Genomic DNA, 18,829 nt, shown 5'->3' on the forward strand with positions numbered 1-18,829 from the left:
GAAAACAATCTGGGAACAGAGGAAATTTTTCTCCAACCAAGAGGAATGTAAGGAGCACAGAACCCAAATTGGTCTGGTTTTATTGTTTGGTTGTTTGTTTGGTTTTTTTTGTTGTTTGTTTGTTTGTTTAATTCTATGGTTGGGGATATTTAATTAGCTTTTCAAACCTTTGGGCCTGCTGGGCCGTTTTATTTGCATACAAAATAGATGTGATCCAAGGAATTTTCTGAAACGTGCCTCCTTTTCCCTCTTTATCTCTCTCTCTCTCTCTCTCTCTCTCTCTCTCTCTCTCTCTCTCTCTCTCTCTCTCTCTTTGTCAACCACAGTAATAAAATGGTCCAGTAAGTTAAAGCTATCCACCTGGGCTAAGCTAGGCCACTGACACCACTTCACAGCCTCTGTTGGTTTTAGAGCTCAGGCTCGTTTCCTTTATCAGGTGAATCTCCAGGGGCTTTGCATTTGTGGACTTGGAGGAAGGGCATTTAAGATGAGGCTTCCTCGGTCTTAGCTCTGAAATCCTCAGAAATTTCTGAGAGCCTTTCAAGCGTGCCTATTATCCGAGCACTCGCGAGATAGACAGGAGGATTGTCCCAAGTTCAAGACCAACCTGGGCTATTTAAGAGTCTGCTTTTGCAGCCACAAATCCAGAATTGCCTGAGAAAGAACTCTGAGAAAGGGAAGGCTTCGGGTAGTAGACATAAAATGAGGAAAGGAACCCTGAGGATAGCAGAGAATGACCAACAAAGCATGCGTCCTACCCAGCTTTCCTGGTGAAAACCTTTGGGGTAGAGACCCGAATCTGCCCCCAACGTCTGATTCGGAATCAGCTTAAGAAACGTGTATTCCTTTGGTGTTCTTGACAGTGGGACCCTTTCCTTCCTTGATGTGATGGTATGTGCCTCGCCTTACTGCAGCTTGTTATGATGTGTTTGGTTGATGTCCCTGAGAGGCCTGTTCTTTTGTTCTTTTTTTTGGGGGGGGGTGGGGGTAGGGGAATGGAGCTGGGAGAGCAGGGAGTTGGAGGGGAGAAGTTGGGGGAGGGGGGACCAGAAACTGTGGTTGGGATGTAATATACGAGAGAAGAATAAAAGAAAAAAGAAGAAAGGAATTTGTGCTCTAGTTCCTTGGGAAGGAATGCTGGGATATTCTTAAGTACAGAGCTGACCTACTTGATAGCTGGCCCCCCAGACATTCATTATCACTGCTGAATTAGATCCGAGTGTGCCTTGTTCCCGTTAAAAACAAAATCAGTTGCTTAAATTGCTGTAGGCAAACATGGTCTTCATTTACTTGCTCTAACTGCAGAATGCGATTCTGAAGCGTGGGGTACACCCACTGACTTGGACGCTTCCGCCTCCACTCACCAGCCCAGAAGCGCTAGGAAACTGGAGTCCCTCACTCCGCCGCGGCTTTTCGGCCTCAGCCTTACAGGGTGGATGGAAATAGCCAGCTGCAGCTTCTCCTACACCAGATACTGCCCTGCTACCATTCGTGTCTGAAACTCGTGCCACTCAGCCTCCCTGGCACGGAGTCAGTTTTGAAGGCACCTGGAAGACACACACACCTACCTCAAGCCACTCAGAGCTTGCACCCAACCAACGGGAACTTTAGGGCGTGAAAAGAGTCTCTCAATCAACTCTCCATTATACATATACCAATCAGTCCGATTAGCCCAAGGTGTAAATGCCGAAGGGGGAAAAAAATCATCTAGAGCGGGTTCTCCACGCTATCATAAACATTTACACAGGACTAAGACTCCAAAATGGGGGCAGCATCGTTTTGTTCCAGTTTGAGCCTCATGCAAATAAAGAGCAAATAGCAAAATCATCTTTCAGCTGCAAGAGTTGGCTGTATCCTCCATCTAAAGAATCTACGGCAGAGCAGAAGTGTCCTAAGTCACTGGGTTAACCGCAAGTCTGACGTGGTGTCCCTGAGACTTAGGGGGTTTCCAAACGTTCAGGATGCCCAGATCAATCCACAAAACCCTTCAATGCAGGGACAGGCATGTGCAGCAACAGGTCTCCTGGGTCGCATGAGTGGTGCCCGCATCGTCGCGCTGATGCCCCCACACCCCCAGCCCTTCATTGCCCTCATCCCCGCCTGGACTTGCCCTCCTAGGGGAGGCCTTAGTTTGTAACCTAGCTGCAGGCAAAGCTCAGCACCCGAGTCACAGGCCTCGAGGTTCTCCGGCGCCTGCGCAATCGGTTCCTGGAGTGGGGCCCCGGCGGGAACTGGGCGGGGCGCGGTCCCGCCCCTCTGGCGGTTCAAGGCTCCGGACTCCCGCAGCTAAGTTTAGGCTGCCGGCTCCCTGCAACGGAGTCGGTCCAAAAGCATCGGGAGCACAGCCTGGGATGGTGGTACAAAGGAAGAAAGGCATCGTAGAAGCTTCTGCGGGAGCAGTCCGGCAGAATCCTTGCTCTGGTCGGCAGGCGCGCGCTCAGGACACTGCATAAGTAGACGCATGAAGCGCTATCTTCCTGGCTGGGGGATGTAGCTCAGTGGTAGAGCGCGCGCTTCGCATGTGTGAGGTCCCGGGTTCAATCCCCGGCATCTCCAGACAGCCGTGGTTGTTTTCGTTCTTTTCTTTTTTTTTCCTTCACAATAAAAAAAAAAGATTTTTACTACACGCGTTCTTACGCTTTGCTCACAACCAGAACGCTGAAAAACCAAACAAAGATGCCGGGGAAAAAAATAGGAAACTTTTGGAATACCGGCGCTAGCGATCGCTGGAGAAACAAGTGAAAGGAAAAGTTCAGGAAGGAAAATTTGTAATTCTTTTTCTCAGTAATGCTAACGTGTTAGAAAAATTGAGGGTCCAAAGAAAGAATAAGGTTGCATTGGCCGGGAATCGAACCCGGGCCTCCCGCGTGGCAGGCGAGAATTCTACCACTGAACCACCAATGCAGACATAGAAGAATATCTTCTCCCACTATACTAGGAATTGTTTCAATATGAGCCTTTAAATGATGTTTTTATGTGTTCATACATTCAAAAACCGGAAAAAGTAACTTTCTTTTTTTATCTCATTTACAGGCACTTCATTTGGAGATATTTTGCGGATCACAGAATCTTAGAACAGAAAGAGTTTCTATGTGTGTCTTTCTTTGAGCATGGCACAAAATTCTTAGTTCAGTGGTCGTTAGATATTGACAAACAGCACCACTTTAAAATCGTCACTATTCCAACTTCTGTTAAACTTTATGAGGTTTTTTGTTGTTGTTACTTTATTTTGTTTTGTCTTTGGCAAAGGATGCAAGTGAAGATTCTGTCCTCTGTGTAGGGTTCCATGATCACCAGCCCATTTTCAGGTACTTTGGTCATCTGTGTGACTGGATGACGGTGGATTTGGGCATCACTGGCCTCTTTTCTTTTGGAAGGCAAATTCCAACAACATTGGCAGACCTCTGACTAGCGAAGGAATAGTTGAGGAAAAATAAAATAAAATAAAATAAAATAAAATAAAATAAAATAAAATAAAATAAAATAAAATAAAATAAAAGCTATACTAGCAGTTGCTCTATTCGAGGCTGTATTGCAGGTAGACTTATTCCTAGCGAAGTAAATTACCGCAACTTAAAAAACGATGAAGTCGAGGCTTCCAGGGGAAGACTGGGACCTGATCGCTATTATTATGGCTGAGGGCTTAGCCACTGCCCACCTGAAATGTTGCTCCGTAACTCAGGATGTTATACATTAATAATAGTTGAGTGCAGACAGAGAGCGATGACACGCAGCCGCTGAGATAACGTAAGGGTTCATACGCTGAGACGGTTTCTAGGGAAGTTTGACTACAGGGGCAAACAGCAGACTCTGAAGGTAGATGAAGAGTAGAATCACAAACAATGAAGAACATAAGGTATTAGAAAACTGGAAAACCTACGCTCCAATCCCAAGCAACCTGTGAGAGAGCAGGTCAAACCATTTTACCGTGAACATAGTTTGTTATTTTTAAAGCGAGAGACATGGGGCAAAAATCTGCTTTAAAATATCACTGTTGAAAGGACCTGACTTTCCAGTGCTAGTCCAGGCCTGTGAGGAAAGCCACTGCTTCCTTCTCTTGCACCCTGATTTGCCAGCTTATTTTAAGCCACTCAGTTATTAGCATTTTGCTTATTAGTTTGTAAGCCATAAATTTAAGAGAAGAGGACTGGGAGGTGGGGGGAGGATTTTGAAAACATCACATTTTCCTTCATATCTGCAGTCCAGATTGACTCTGTATGTGTGTGTGTACATGAGAACATCGCACGATTCACATGTGAAATTGTCATAACTGAAGCCCATTGTTTTTGTTTATGTGAAAAATAAGAAGCTGGAGATCATGGCACACACCTGTAATCCTGGTACATCAGAGGCTGAAGCAGAGGAGATGGCTTCAAATTCAAAGCCAATGTCATTGATGGCGCAAAGGGGGAAGGAAAAAAAAAAAGAAATTACAAGGAGTTTACGACCATATGAGTGGTTGAAGAGAAAAATGATGATTCAGGAGCTAATGGGTAGAAAATTGAGAAAGTGCTCCTGAGGGGTGTGGGGGCACTGGGTTCCAGAGAAGAGCAAGAAATGCTGCAGCGGGCAGTGATTTTGCTGCCCGAACCATCAAAGATCACAAAGCTGAGCAGCTGTGCCTGAGGGTGGGCACACACTCACACTTTTTCCCGTCTGGTCTTCCCTCTGTTTCACAGAGATGATCCCTGGAAGAGAGGAAGAGGAAGCACAGGAGTGGCACGGAATTGTGAAATGTTACACAGCGTCTTTGACCATCCTGACCACTGTCAGTGGAACAGACCTGGGCTTCCTGCCATGAGTACCAAGCCCAAGGATGGAGCTGGCTTGCCACTGAGATGCAGTCAGGCTTATATCACCTGAAGGAAGTAAGCCGTTAAGAAATAGCAGTAAGTCGGTATAGTGCACTCAGCAAAGCAATGCCTTTTTTTTTTTTTTTTTTTTTTTAAGCTGTGAGTGATTGTATTGATTTAATACACGCAGCTTATTTCTGTCCCAGGTTAAAAACTAGCCCTGGGGAAATGGAGGAGCCTGTCATTTGGATTGCCCTTTACTGGCTGGGAATTAAATCATTACTTATTCCATTTTAGAATCACAAGTAGTACCCCAAGGCCTACTTTCCTAAGGATGAAAATCAGGGCACGGAAATGAAGAACCCAGGTATAATTCTCACGCGCAGACACTGAGGATGTGGAGACGGTTCCTGGAAGGCTGTGGTCGCAGTCATCTGCTTGCGTTTTCCAGTTTGGGGGCACGCCTAATTATTCAACAAGCCTGACTTTTCTATCTTTAAAAGAAAATCTGAATTCTGTTCTTTTCCCTCATGTCAGTGTCTCCTGCTCGGAGCAGACAGTTACCACCTTGCTCCCTAAGCCGAGAACACCGCATTGCCATGATACATGCAACTAGTAGTTGAATTCTCTCTCTCTCTCTCTCTCTCTCTCATCTATTCCTCACTTCTCCTATCTCTTCCTCTCTTAATTTTTGAGAACTGCGTTGTTCCTTTATTATTTGATCTTAAAATTGAATTTGTTTTAAAGCCCTAGAGGGTACGGAATGACTCATCACCCTTCTGATTCCTCCATTTTGGTGAGCATGCCTTCAGAGTCCTGGTGCTATGTGACCACCTCTTGACAGAAATGAATGTTGCCTGCCTTCCCTGTGGCTCTCTTCCCCTCAGTTCATGTTGTGTCGGAAGCGTGCATACGCACACTTCTGTGCAGTAAGTAATTCATGCCTATGGTTCAAAAGTCAAATAATCTGAGAGCATAGTCATCAAAAAGTGGTCTCTGTCCCATCTCACCTCAGGAGATACAAATGTTAACTTTAAGCAGAGACGGTATATGGTATTCGTCACATAATACACATGGTTGTAGGCAAAAGCTTTGCTTTTTTTTTTCCAAAAAATAAAATTATCTTAGAAAAATTTCTCTTAATACAGACAGCTACATCTTACAGAGACAGGGAACTCTATGTTCATTCTTTAACTATCTTTCTATAGATGAGGAAGTAAGACATTAATTTTTTTTTCCATTTCTCAGTTGTAAGTAGTATCCTAGGGCCAAGTTTCCTACAGATTAAAATCAAGGCATGTAAGTGAAGAATGCAGCCACAATTGTAAGATGCTTGAAGGTAGTGGGAAAGTGCATTTTTGTAGAGGCCGGGTCATTCCTTCAGCCTGGTCCTTAGCAGAGGGTGTTCACACCGCTTCCCGTCTTGGGTAGCCATACAATGCCGCAGCCAATGCTTTGAATTAGTGCCATTTTGCACGTTTATAACATCTGCAGAATAAATTCCTTCAAGCAAAACTGCTGAGGGAAAGCTGAGTATTTTAAGGCAGAGTATCATCCTATAGCCCTGTCTGGCGTTGAACTCACGAAACACTGCTTGCCTCTATCTCCTGGGTGCTGGGATTCAGAGGCATCTACACCCAAGCCAGGACTAACCTGGATGCACTGTTTTAGAATTACAACTCAGAGAAATCTACTTTTTCCACGTTTGTAATACTTCATTATATCAATTACCTTAGCTTGTATTCTACTACTATATTAAACACTATACCCAAAAGCAGTTTGTGGAGGAAAAGGTTTGTTTCAGCTGACAGTTTACAGTCATGAAGGGAAGTCAGAATAGGAACTGTAATACTTCATTATATCAATTACCTTAGCTTGTATTCTATTACTATATTAAACACTATACCCAAAAGCAGTTTGTGGAGGAAAAGGTTTGTTTCAGCTGACAGTTTACAGTCATGAAGGGAAGTCAGAGTAGGAACTCTAGACAAAAACCCAGAGGCAGGAGCTGAAAGAGAGGCCGTAGAGGAAGGCTGCTTACTGACTTGCTTTAGGCTCCTATTTAGCTACTTTTCTTATACCTCACAGGACCACCTACCCAAGGATGGCATCACTCAGAGTGGGTTGGGTCCTCTCACATCAACCAGCAATCAAGAAAATGCTGTACCAACATGCCTGTAGGCTACAATGATGAAGGCGTCTCAGTTGAGGCTCCTTCCTCTCTGGTGACTCCAGTTTGTGTCAAGTGGACAGAAACGAGCCCGCACATTAATCTTTCATTCCCAAACTTCAGTCGTTTCCAATTTCAACCATATTTCTGTGTTTTCATCCTCCTCGAATCATGCAAATTAGGTGGGCCAGTCCTGGGTATATTGTCTAGACTGACCAAGTGCCATCCTCCACATTCTGTTTGTTGGTTTGGTTTTGTCCTTGTTTTTTAAAGACGGGGTTTCTCGCTGTAACCTTGGCTGTCTTGGACTCGCTTTGTAGACCAGGCGGGCCTTGAACTTCCAGAGATCTTTCTGCCTCTGCCTCACTGAGTGCTGGGATTGCAGGCATGTGCCATCCTCCTTTTTCTATACAACCATTTATTCTTGTTTCCATCATCTCTCACTTCCCCAATACTGCCCGCACAGGTGTTCACTGTTGTGGAAACCAACTCAGTGTCCTGTAGGAGAATAAGAAAGTGAATCCTTATGGCATTTACCCTGGTCTTGTCTCAGGGCAACATGAGAATTTCCAGAAATATTACCCAGTGAATAATATGCACTGCGAATTGAGGAAAAACTATAAAATCATTTCCATAAAATGTACGTGCTTTTCCAGGCCACATATAAACAACAGGATGTGTGATATTACACACTAAGATAGTTTATGGGAAGACAAAGGAAATATAATAAAGATATAAAGAAAAAATAATAACTAATTGGGAATGGTAGTGCTTGTCTTTAATCCCAAGACTCAGGAAACAGGCAGGCAGATAGATCTCTATGAGTCTGAGGTCAGTCTAGCTATGGAGCAAGTTCCAAGCCAGATAGGGCTACATAGTGAGACCTTATGTAAATAAATAGGTAAATAGATAAATGAAAGTATACACACCTGCTAACATACAAATAAGAGAGACTGTGGCCTCATGACAACAACCTATCTATCATGAATAGGAGTGCCATTAGGTTACCTTCTGTGTTCAACGAATGAGTTGCCTCAACAGAAGGAAAAGAGATGAAAAATAAAAATAAAGCAAGTGCTTTCTCATAATTAGTTTTCAGTGTCAGCTTGACTGGATTTAGAATCGCCCAGAAGACATACCTCTGGGAGTGTCAGTGAGAATCTTTCCAGAGAAGTTTAACTGAGCATAAAAGACAAACCCTGGTGGTGAGTGGCACCAAGGGGATGGGGGCAGAGCTGGGATAAAAGACTAAATAAACTTGGCAAAGGGAGTGGCCCTCACTGCCCGCAGTTTGGGTCCTGACTGAACAGATGTAAGGAGTCCTGCCAGCACCCTGTTCTGCCCAGTTCACGAACCCCAAAAGACCAGGAATAAACAGACTCCGCAGTAAATACATGAGGTTCTTTTTATTGTAAATTACAAGCTGCAGCTTGGGCCCACACACCCCCACTACCACCGCTGAAGCGGTGGGAGCCGAGAGCCCTGTGCTCAGGTTAGTTGGGTAATTTAAAGATTCTGGTCCCTCCCAGCATGCCCAAGGCAGGGGCGATTCCTGGGCAGGGGCGATTCCTGCCTGGCAAGCATCTACTGGTCAAAATGCTACATTTTGAATCGATTGGCTATAGGAAGGTCCCCAAACCATTAATGATCTGGTGTCCCTCCCTAGGGGGATGGGCCAGTTTCCTAGCAACTGTATCTCTAGTGAGTGGGGAAGGAATGCCTTACTGCATTCTTTCCCCTCAGGGCATTCCTAGACCTCACCCAGCTAGTTTAGGCCTTAAACTTTAATAATAACAGCTGATTTTTAATCTTTTGGTCTCTCAACCCTACCAGCTACCCCACAAACTGTGACACTAGAAACCTTGTTTAGGTTTCTTTCTTCGGGCATTTTGTCACAGCTTATGAGTATAATAATTAACGCATAGATAGCATAACCCTCTATGGGTGAGCCCTGAGCTTTGACTTCTTTACTGATTTTCTGGGGCTCTTGTATATTAGCAGATTTTGTTGCTATTCCCATTTCCTAACCTTCAGCAACAGTTTTGGCTCCTGTCAGGATATAGCTCTTAAATGTTTACTGCTTTTTTGTTGCTGTTGTGGTCAAAGAAACTCTTGTCTGTCTGTCATTTTTTTTTAATACATATTTTATTTATTATGTATACAATGTTCTATCTGCACATACACTTGCACACCAGAAGAAGACACTGGATCTTATTATAGATGGTTGTAAGCCACCATGTGGTTGCTGGGAATTGAACTCAGGACCTCTGGAAGAGCAGGCAGTATTCTTAACCTCTGGGCCATCTCTCCAGCCCCTGGCTGTCTTTTAAGACAAGGTCTTCCTACACAGCCAGTTCCTGCTTACCTCACACTCAAGATTCTCCTGCATGTATTAGGCTGTAAGAGAAAGGAGGCTCAACCAATTACGAGGACACTGTGGGCTTTCATTTTTGCCTAGGCAGAGGCCATTGTACTTGCGTATTAATAACTTTAGCTTTATTCCTCAAATTAAGCAGTGTCCTGACACCAAAAGTGACAAAGTATTTAATATCAATAGCCAGGACAGAGGACTGAACTAATTAATTATTAGTTGTGTGTGTGTGTGTGTGTGTGTGTGTGTGTGTGTGTGTAGGGGGGTGCCTGAGTGTATGTCAGTGCACCATGCTGGCAGTGGTCAGGAAGGGCTCCTTTTAATCCCCTAGAAAAGGAGTTACATGTTCCTAGCTGCCACATAGTCAATGAGAACTGAACCCAGCCCCTCTATAAGGAAATACACACTCCCAAACATGGAGCTGTCTCAGGAATGACTGGATTTGTTTCCAATAATATCCTAGATACTTTTGAGACAGAGGGGCTCAGAGTCTGAGGTCAGGCAGGTACGTGAGACTGTGTTAAAAAGAGAAAAATTTAAAAACAGAATTCAGGGCTTCTTTTATTGAAGACAAATGACCTGGTCCAGCCGTTCTGTCTGATTTGATTCTTTATGCATTTAGACAGGCGTACAGGTAGGAAACAGGGGCAGTGTTCACAGTGGACTGAGACGTGGCCAACACTTGGCTTTCTTTATACTACCCTATTTCTTCTTCCTTTGCTTCTAGTCTTGTCAAAATTATCACTGGCTACTTCTGTTGTCCTTTACTTAAGATGAAATAGAATTTAAAATTAATTGCCCTTGTGTGTAAATACGTAATTTGTGAATTAAAAGAAATTTTTTTTGCAAGTGAAAATAAACTTATTTGTCTGATAGAACTATTTCATGCTTCCTGGATACCTTAATTCTAACTGCCAGTGTTGCACTGGTTGGTATCTGAAAACACTGCTCCACTCTATTATTCACAGTTATTTAAAAGTGCAAGAGGGATTTATGGAAAAGACATTCTGATTTTTGAAGTTGCAGTCACACGCATGACACCAGTCAGTGAAGACATGATCATGGGTAATAATGAAGATGAGAGTGATATTTTGATTTGGAAAAGAAAGCAATTGCCAGAGATGTAATTTAAGAAAGCTTAGTAACAAATTGTTGTTGTGTGTGTTTTCCTTGAGACAGGGCTTCTCTGTGTAGCCTTGGCTGTCCTAGAGCCTGCTCTGTAGAGCACACTAACCTGGAAGTCATGGGGATACTCCTGACTCTGCTTCCCAAGTACCAGGATTAAAGGTGTGTGCCACTATTGCCTGACCTTAGTAAATAATTTTTTAAACTTATTATTAATTACAATTTAATCACTTTGTATCCCGGCTGTAGCCCACTCCCTCACATCTCCCAGTCCCGCCCTCCCTCTCTCTTCCCCCCTCCTATGTCCCTCTCCTAGTCCACTAATAGGGGAGGTTCTTTTTCCCTACTGTCTGACCCTAGCCTATCAGGTCTTGTGAGGACTGTCTGGATCCTCTTTCTCTGTGGCCTATTTAGGCCCCTTTACCAGGGGGAGGTGATGAAAGATCAGGCAACTGAGTTCATGCCAGGAACTGTCCCCGCTCCCCTTACTAGGAAACCCACTTGAAGACTGAGCTGCCCATGGGCTACATCTAAGCAGGTAGTAAAGTCCTCTCCCTGCACGGTACTTGCTTGATTCATCAGCCTCTGCAAGAATCTCTGAGACCAGATTTTTTTGGCTCTGTTGGTCTCCTTGTGGAGCTCCTGTCCTCTCCAGGTCTTTCGATCTCCCCCTTCTTCCACAAGATTCCCTGCTTTCTGCCCAAAGTTTGGCTGAGTCTTAGCATCTGCTTCAGATACCTTGCCTCCTGTGGAAGGCTCCTGTCCTATTTCCTGTAAGCTCTGTAAAGCAAAGAACACCATCCACAGGACAAAATGACAGCCTACAAACTGGGAAAAGATCTCCACCAACCCTACAGCTGACAGAGAACTTAGTAAATATTTTTAAAGTATTTAATAATGTTCTAGTAACCTATGTGAGATAATAGTACAGCTTTTGGAGGAAGGCTCTTAAAAAATATAATTTTGAGAAATGCTTTTTTTTTTTGAGAAACGCTTTTTAAAAACAGCTTTTCTGATCCCCAGTATCACAAGCTAAATGAATAAAAAAAAAATGTAAAAGTAAAACAAGAACTGCTTGCTGTGAATAAGTTTCTCTAATAATTTCTTGTGTAAATGTTGCAATTCTAGTTTCATGCTTGTGTGGAGACTAACTAGAAGCAAGTGTAATCAGTAGTCACAAAGGTTACAAGCAGAGGCCAAATACAAACGGTAGAGTGCATGGAGCTTTAGGGAGGGCATGAAATATTTTTATTTGCACCGTCCATCTTAGAGATATTGCTGCAAAAATCTGTGCATGCGTTCTTTATTAATAATCTTGGTCTTTCTAAGTTTCTGATTTTGTTGTGCGTGTGTACACACATACAAATATACATGCGTGTAATAACTCTGACACACTCCCTAGAAAAAGAAACTTGGAGGAGAAATCCATAAGGACTGTTTGGGAATGAGGCAGATGAGAGTTAGACCTCCCTTGGTGCTCATTTTTATACAGCTTTTAATTTTAGACCACTTGGTAGGAACTAGAAAACATCATGAGTGAAGTATTCCAGAAGCAGAAAGACACACATGATACATACTCACTTATAAGTGGATATTAGACATATAATATAGAATAAACACACTAGAATCTGTACACCTAAAGAAGCTAAGCAAGAAAGACCCTGGGTAAGATGCTCAATTCTCACTTAGAAAGGTAAACGGGATGGACTTCAGAAGAGGGAGAAAAACAGGGAACAGGACAGGAGCCTACCACAGGGGGACTCTGAAAGACTCTACCCAGCAGGGTATCGAAGCAGATGCTGAGATTTGTAGGCAAACTTTGAGCAGAGGGCAAGGAATCTCATGAAAGAAGGGGGAGATAGAAAGACCTGGAGGGGGAATGAGCTCTACAAGAAGAGCAACAGAACAGAAAAATCTGGGCCCAGGGGTCTTTTCTGAGACTGATATTCCAACCAAGGACCATGCATGGAGATGACCCAGAACTCCGGCACAGATGTAGCCCATGGCAGTTCTGTGTTCAAGTGGGTTTCCTAATAAGGGAAACAGGGACTGTCTCTGACATGAACTCAGTGGCTGGCTCTTTGATCACCTCCTGCTGACGGGATACAAAGTGAATAAACTGTAACATAAAAATCTTTTTAAAAATTTAGACCACTGAAAATATTAAAATGGTAAAATTTAATAAAATTTGATGCAGAAAGGAAACCATATTTTGAGTACAAACAGAAACCAGAGTCAGGTGGCATATTAAAATATTACCACAAACACATAAAAGAATTAGCTCAAGTAACTAACAGTACTTTAACATAACACTACTTACTGCTTACAGGGCTTGATCTAAAACAAAGAAATTGCAAAGCCAATAGTGACCTGTGACTGGAGCTAAGTGGAACTGAGAAGGTTTCCAGCCTGGAAAACTGTCTTTAAAAGACAAAGGAAATGCAAAGAGGCCTCAGGTGCTTTGAATGAGGGGCCCTTATCCTGGGGCGGTTAAACACTACGTGCTCAGTAGGTGGCCCTCTGGGTAGGTTAAGGAGGTGGGAATTTGCCACCAGCTAGTTCCAATATGCTCTCTTTGCTTCCTGATTGCAGTTTCAGAATGTGAGTTTCAGCTGCTCCAGGCACCTGCTGTATGATGTCTTCATCAATAAGGACTCTAACCCTCTGGAACTGTAAGGCCAGAATAAACTCTTCCTTTTATACATTTGCCTTGATTGTGGTGTTTCCTCACAGCAACAGGAAAGTAGCCAAGACACTGTCCATGGTAGGTGTGCCGATAATAGTAGCATTGCGCATGTCAGCTCTGGAATCATGTTTCTGAGTGACGTTGTGTTGGACCTTGTTTCTCACTTTTACATCTTCAGCTGAAGATGAAGCTCACTAGTCAAGCATGTGCTTATGGTGTCTAAGGCCCTGTATTCTAGCCCCAGAACCCTTAACAAACAAATGAAGGGACTGGGGACTACATGTTAATAACATTAGGTGGGAAATTATTAGTATACAATCATGGCTAAGAAAGTTTTCAGGAGTCTGGGGAGATGGCTCAGTCCATAAAGTAGGCATGACGATCGAAGTTGAGATTCCCCCTCACCCACAAAGAAAGAAAGAAAGAAAGAAAGAAAGAAAGAAAGAAAGAAAGAAAGAAAGAAAGAAAGAAAGAAAGAAAAAAAGAAAGAGAGAGAGAGAGAGAGAAAGAGAGAAAGGAAAGAAAGAGAGAAAGGATAGAGAGAAAGAAAGAAAGAAAGAAAGAGAGAGAGAGAGAGAGAGAAAGGAAAGAAAGAGAGAAAGGATAGAGAGAAAGAAAGAAAGAAAGAAAGAAAGAAAGAAAGAAAGAAAGAAAGAAAGAAAGAAAGAAAGAGAGAGAGCTATAATTCCAGCTTTGAAGAGGAAGAGATGTGAGGATCCCTGGAGTGCACATCAGTCAATCTAGATGAATTGATGATCTTCAGGTTTAGTGAAATACTCTGTCTTTAAAAAATAAGGTAGATGAGGCTAGTGAGAAAGCTCAATGATAAAAACCACTTGCTGTTCTTACAGAGGATCCATGTTTGCTCCCCAGGAATCCACTTCTGACCTTTGAGGACACACACACACACACACACACAATTTAGAGATGAAGATTTACTTCAGTAGGATTTGTATATTATGCACAAAACCCAGTGTTCAATCCCCAACACTGCAAAAGGAAGGGAAAAGAATATCAATGTCCTATAGTCCAGTGAACTGACCCCATGTCGACATCTTTCTTTCAAACACCTCATGATTAGCTGGGTGTGGCAGCATATGACTTTTGTCCTAACGCTCGGGAGGTAGAGGTATGAGGATGTCTATGAGTTTGAGGCCAGTCTGGTCTATATAGCAAGTTTCAGGATGGTCATGACTATCTACGGAGATTCTGTCTCAAAATTAAACAAAACAAAAAAGACATTCATGATATATTGAGGGAAGGGGGCATGAAAACGACAAAGGCTCGTTACAAAAAGGTATTTTATATTAATGTTTTTGCAAGGAAAACAGTGTGTCTAACCATAAGACTCATGGGAAAGGCTAACAGGAATAGTGGTGTATGGAAAAATGCACATTCCCTTGACCAGCTCTGGGTCCGAGCAGGGGCTGAGCCTTTCAGCCTTAGTTTTCCTTCTGTTAAATAGAGTAACAGTCCACCTTTGCTGGGTCAACTCTTTTTTAAAATGTTAAAGCTGGGTGGGAGTGGCCCAGGCCTGTTAGGTCCAAATAAAATGATGATGTGCACAGCAGATTTTAAATGAAAGAGGTTTATTGGATGGAGGTGAAGAGAAAGAGAGAGAAGGAGAGAGGGAGACATGAGAGGGGGAAGAGAGGGGACGCCCCCACCCCGACAGAGAAAGGGGAAAGGGCAAGAGAATAGAGGGCAAGAGATGAGAAAGCAAGAGAGCAACAAAGTGGCAGGTTGGTCCTTAAAAGGAGCAATGTAACCACGCCTACCAGGTGTGACTACCTGGTGGGTGACACGTGATGACATCATAGGTTGTTAGGCAAACCAGAAGCAGGCTGCCTAAATAGTAACAATGCCTTTTTTCCCCAGCAAATAATATATCAGAAGCATCTGCTTTCTCTACACAGAATCAGCACAATAGTACCTGGCAACTGATGCTGGCACCTTCTACGTCTCTGCTCTTAAACTGGGGTCCTTCTTATGTGTATCCTTTTGTCTTTCCTTCCCTATGAGTGTTGAACTTTCTCTTAACCTGCATTCTTGTGATTCTCAACTCCTTTGCATTCTACTCATCTTCAGCTGGTGTATTTGTCGCCTTTAACCCAATGCTTCCTAAGCTCAGTTCAGTTGAGCCTCTAAAGCCCCTTTTTGACTGCTACTGGCCTATTGCATGAGGTCAAGGTAGTGTTTCCTACAATTTGACAAAATCCTTTCAGCTATTTTCCGTTGAGCTTTCTCTGGGTGTGTGATAATGTGATAGGTGAACCTGTTGTTAGTTGTTTGTAAATATTTTGGTTCTTTTTCACCCAGAGCATCAGTCATCCTAGAAGTGTAGATGTGAACAATGATAAGATACCCTGATGGAAACCTCCAGGTTCAACTTTGCTTGAACAATTAACACTTTTGTCTTTGTGTTATACTGCCACTTGTTGTACTGTAGTCCTGTGCCTTTTGGCTGTGTTCTTCTTCATAACATTTCTGACCACCTCATCTAGATTTCATGCTTAAAAGGTCAATGCTGTTATTGTTACATAGAAGCCTCTTCCTCTTTTCTATATTTTCAAATGTACAATATCCACACAGGATTGCACTGGCAAAAAGAATATTCCATTTAGTTAATTACTTCAATGTTTAGTAGAAAAGTTATTTCCAATCTAAAGTGGTTTTTTTTTTTTTCACTTCTAAAATTAAATGTAGTAAAAGAAAAAAATCCAATTGGTTACAATAAGTGAAACTACGTATAGTGTTTATGAGAAACTAGATTTTGTTCAACTAGAACTAACAGAAAATGCAGTTACCATAAACCAGAACCTTCCAATTAGTTAGCAGCCGAGAAAACATGCTTTCTTTACATCCCACACACAGTCAGCAGAAGGTGGAAATCATGACCCAAAGCTAATACTCTTAACAACTAATCTATGTTCCATAAAATATTTGCTATTTGTAAACTTCAGATATTCTCCACTGTGACCTTATGGGTCATTGAACATCAAGTTCTAATGGAACATGCTGGCAAGAACCTGTAATCCCAGGACTCAAGAGCTAGAATCAAGAATGTCACTCCAGATTGAGATCAACATAGTAAGTTCCAGGCTAGCCAAGGCTATGTAGTAAGAAAATGTCTCAAAAAAAAAAAACAAACAAACAAAAGGAAAAATCCTGAAGTTCTTCAGGAGGGTATGAAATTCCAAAATATGACTGCAATATCCCCATTTTAAGATCCTCTCTTATAGGATACACTCTATGGTAATTTGAAAAAAAAAATTTAAAAAAGGGACTCTTAACTGAGAAAATACCCCACCACCACATTGGCTTTTGGGAAAGCCTATGGTGCACTTTCTTCACCAATGTTTGATGTGAGAAGACAGAATTCACTCTGGGTGGTGCCACTCCTGAGCTGGTTGTCTTGGGTGTTGTAAGAAAGGAGGCTGAGCCAGCCATCAAGAGCAACCCATAAGCAGCACATCTCCACCTTTACTTTTCAGTTCCTGCCTTTAGATTCTTACCTTGAGTTCCTGCCCTGAGTTCCATCCATGACTGTGATGTGGAAATATAAGTGAGATTAAATCCTTTCCTCACTAAGTTGTTTTTGTTCATGGTCTTTTATCACAGCAATTGAAAGCCTAACAATGACATCTCACAAAGAATACATGGAAATTATGATAGAGAAGGACCAGTTTTCTGGCTACAAAGTCATTTCTTTTCTTTGTGTGCATTTGTGCTCATGGCATATTTGCCTTATACCTGTTATATAGGCAAACAGCTTCCTATTGTCTATCAATTGCTGTTTTAACAGCTAACATTTACTGCTCTGAGCTTATTAGGTACCAGACACTGTTGGAGAGTTCTCTCTGCATTAGCTCATTTAATTCTCGCGGCCTGTGAAGGAAGGCAATACAGCTACATTTCATTATATCAAGGAGGAAACTAAGAGAGGCTAAACACCTTGCTCAAGGTCATAGAACCAGTCAGAGATTAGGACAAGATTATTTAAACTTGGGAAGCCCAACAGGACTGTGAGATGTTTGTTTTGTCGTTGTTGAGATAATCTCTCTCTCACTTTGTTCCAGGCTGACCCAGAGCTCACCTTTCCACACATACTGGCCTTTAACCCATGGCAATCCTTCTGCATTAGAGAAGGTATTGGGAATTATAGATGCAAACCACCTGTGCTCTTGTCCGTTATACCGCACACACTGGCTTTGTGACATTTTCTGGCACTTTCTAAGTCTGATGGACAATATCTACCTTTGCTACTCACAGCAACTAGTGTAAGCCTCACCTCACAGAGTTACCAGATTTTCTCAGCTGATTTAAGTAAGCACTTTCATTCAGAAAGGTAAAATGAGTCAGAGAAAAACCTTGATATTTGAGTAAATTTAGTGATTAGTGATATAAGAGTTCTACAAGAAGAAATAGCTCCAAAAATACTCTATTTTAGAAGGGTGATAGCAGAAGTGATAGCTATATTGGCTTTTCAGGGTATTTGCATAATCATAGGGTATTTTTATAAGCATTTTGCTTTGTCAAAACTTGGTATGGGCCAGGCGTGGTGTTTCATGTCTGTAATCCCAGCACTCAGGAGACAGAGGCAGGTGAATCTCTGAGTTCGAGGCCAGCTTGGTTTATAAAGGGGAGTCTAGGACAGCCAAGGCTACACATGGAAACCCTGTCTCAAAAAAACAAACCAAAACAAAACTTGGTATGGGGGCTGGAGAGAGCTGTGTGAACTGGTTGCTCTTCTAGAGAACAAGGGGTCAGTTCCCTGCACCCACATGGGGCAACTATACAGCCCATAACTGAACTCTAGGGATCCAGTGTTCTTTTTGGCCTCTTGGGTATCTGTACACATGTGGTACACAGATTTACACACAGACACTTTGATAAATGATAATAATAAATGTTGTTCGTGTAAGAGACAGCACTTTACTCACTAAAGATCTGAGGCTGAAAGAAAGATGATTTTTTATATTAATTACAGTTTATTCACTTTGTATCACAGCTGTAGCCTCCTCCTTCATTTCCTCCCAATCCCACCTCCCTCCCTCACTTCCTCCCAAGCCCCTCTCCAAGCCCACTGACAGGGGAGTTCCTACTCCCCTTCGATCTGACCCTAGCTTATCAGGTAGAGATGGTGTTTTAAAGAGGCCTGACATAAAGGCTTTATTTAGAATTATATGTACCATAAGAAAATGACAAATGTACTATACAATCATTGAATGAGCAGAGAGTCTGCAACTTGAGTTAGTTTACATCAAAATTTAATTACCCTTGCATATTTTAATATTAAATTTCAAAGAGGTACTGTAAATGTACTTGGGTACAAAGATTGACTTTTCTTAATTAATTGATTAATATTCTGGTTTTTTGTTTTTGTTTGGTTTGGTTTGGTTTGGCTTAGATAGGTTTGTCAAAACAGGGTTTTTCTGTGTAACCTTAGCTGTCCTAGAACTCACTCTGTACACCAGGCTGACCTAAAACTCATACAGATCCACCTGCCTTTGCCTCCCAAGTGCTGGGATTAAAGAGGTGCACCACCACCATGAGGCCTCTTGTTTGCTGTTATTGTTGTTGTTTGTTTGTTTGTTTATTTTGAGTCAGAGTTCTCTATAAAGCCCAAACTAGCTTTGAGTTGATGGCAATTCTCCCATCTTAAACACACACACACACACACA

General features: G+C 42.5%; 2 non-coding genes across 2 annotated transcripts; one reads left to right on the forward strand and one right to left on the reverse strand.

Annotated features, from left to right (window-relative positions):
- Positions 1 to 2,484: 2,484 nt before the first annotated feature.
- On the forward strand, positions 2,485 to 2,556 carry Trnaa-cgc (transfer RNA alanine (anticodon CGC)). The gene has a single exon. It is a non-coding gene; the product is annotated as a tRNA-Ala (tRNA).
- Positions 2,557 to 2,833: 277 nt separating this feature from the next.
- Trnag-gcc (transfer RNA glycine (anticodon GCC)) lies at positions 2,834 to 2,904 on the reverse strand. The gene has a single exon. It is a non-coding gene; the product is annotated as a tRNA-Gly (tRNA).
- Positions 2,905 to 18,829: the final 15,925 nt, after the last annotated feature.

This window comes from Meriones unguiculatus, chromosome 8 (assembly GCF_030254825.1).
Source record: "Meriones unguiculatus strain TT.TT164.6M chromosome 8, Bangor_MerUng_6.1, whole genome shotgun sequence".
Lineage (NCBI taxonomy): Eukaryota > Metazoa > Chordata > Mammalia > Rodentia > Muridae > Meriones > Meriones unguiculatus.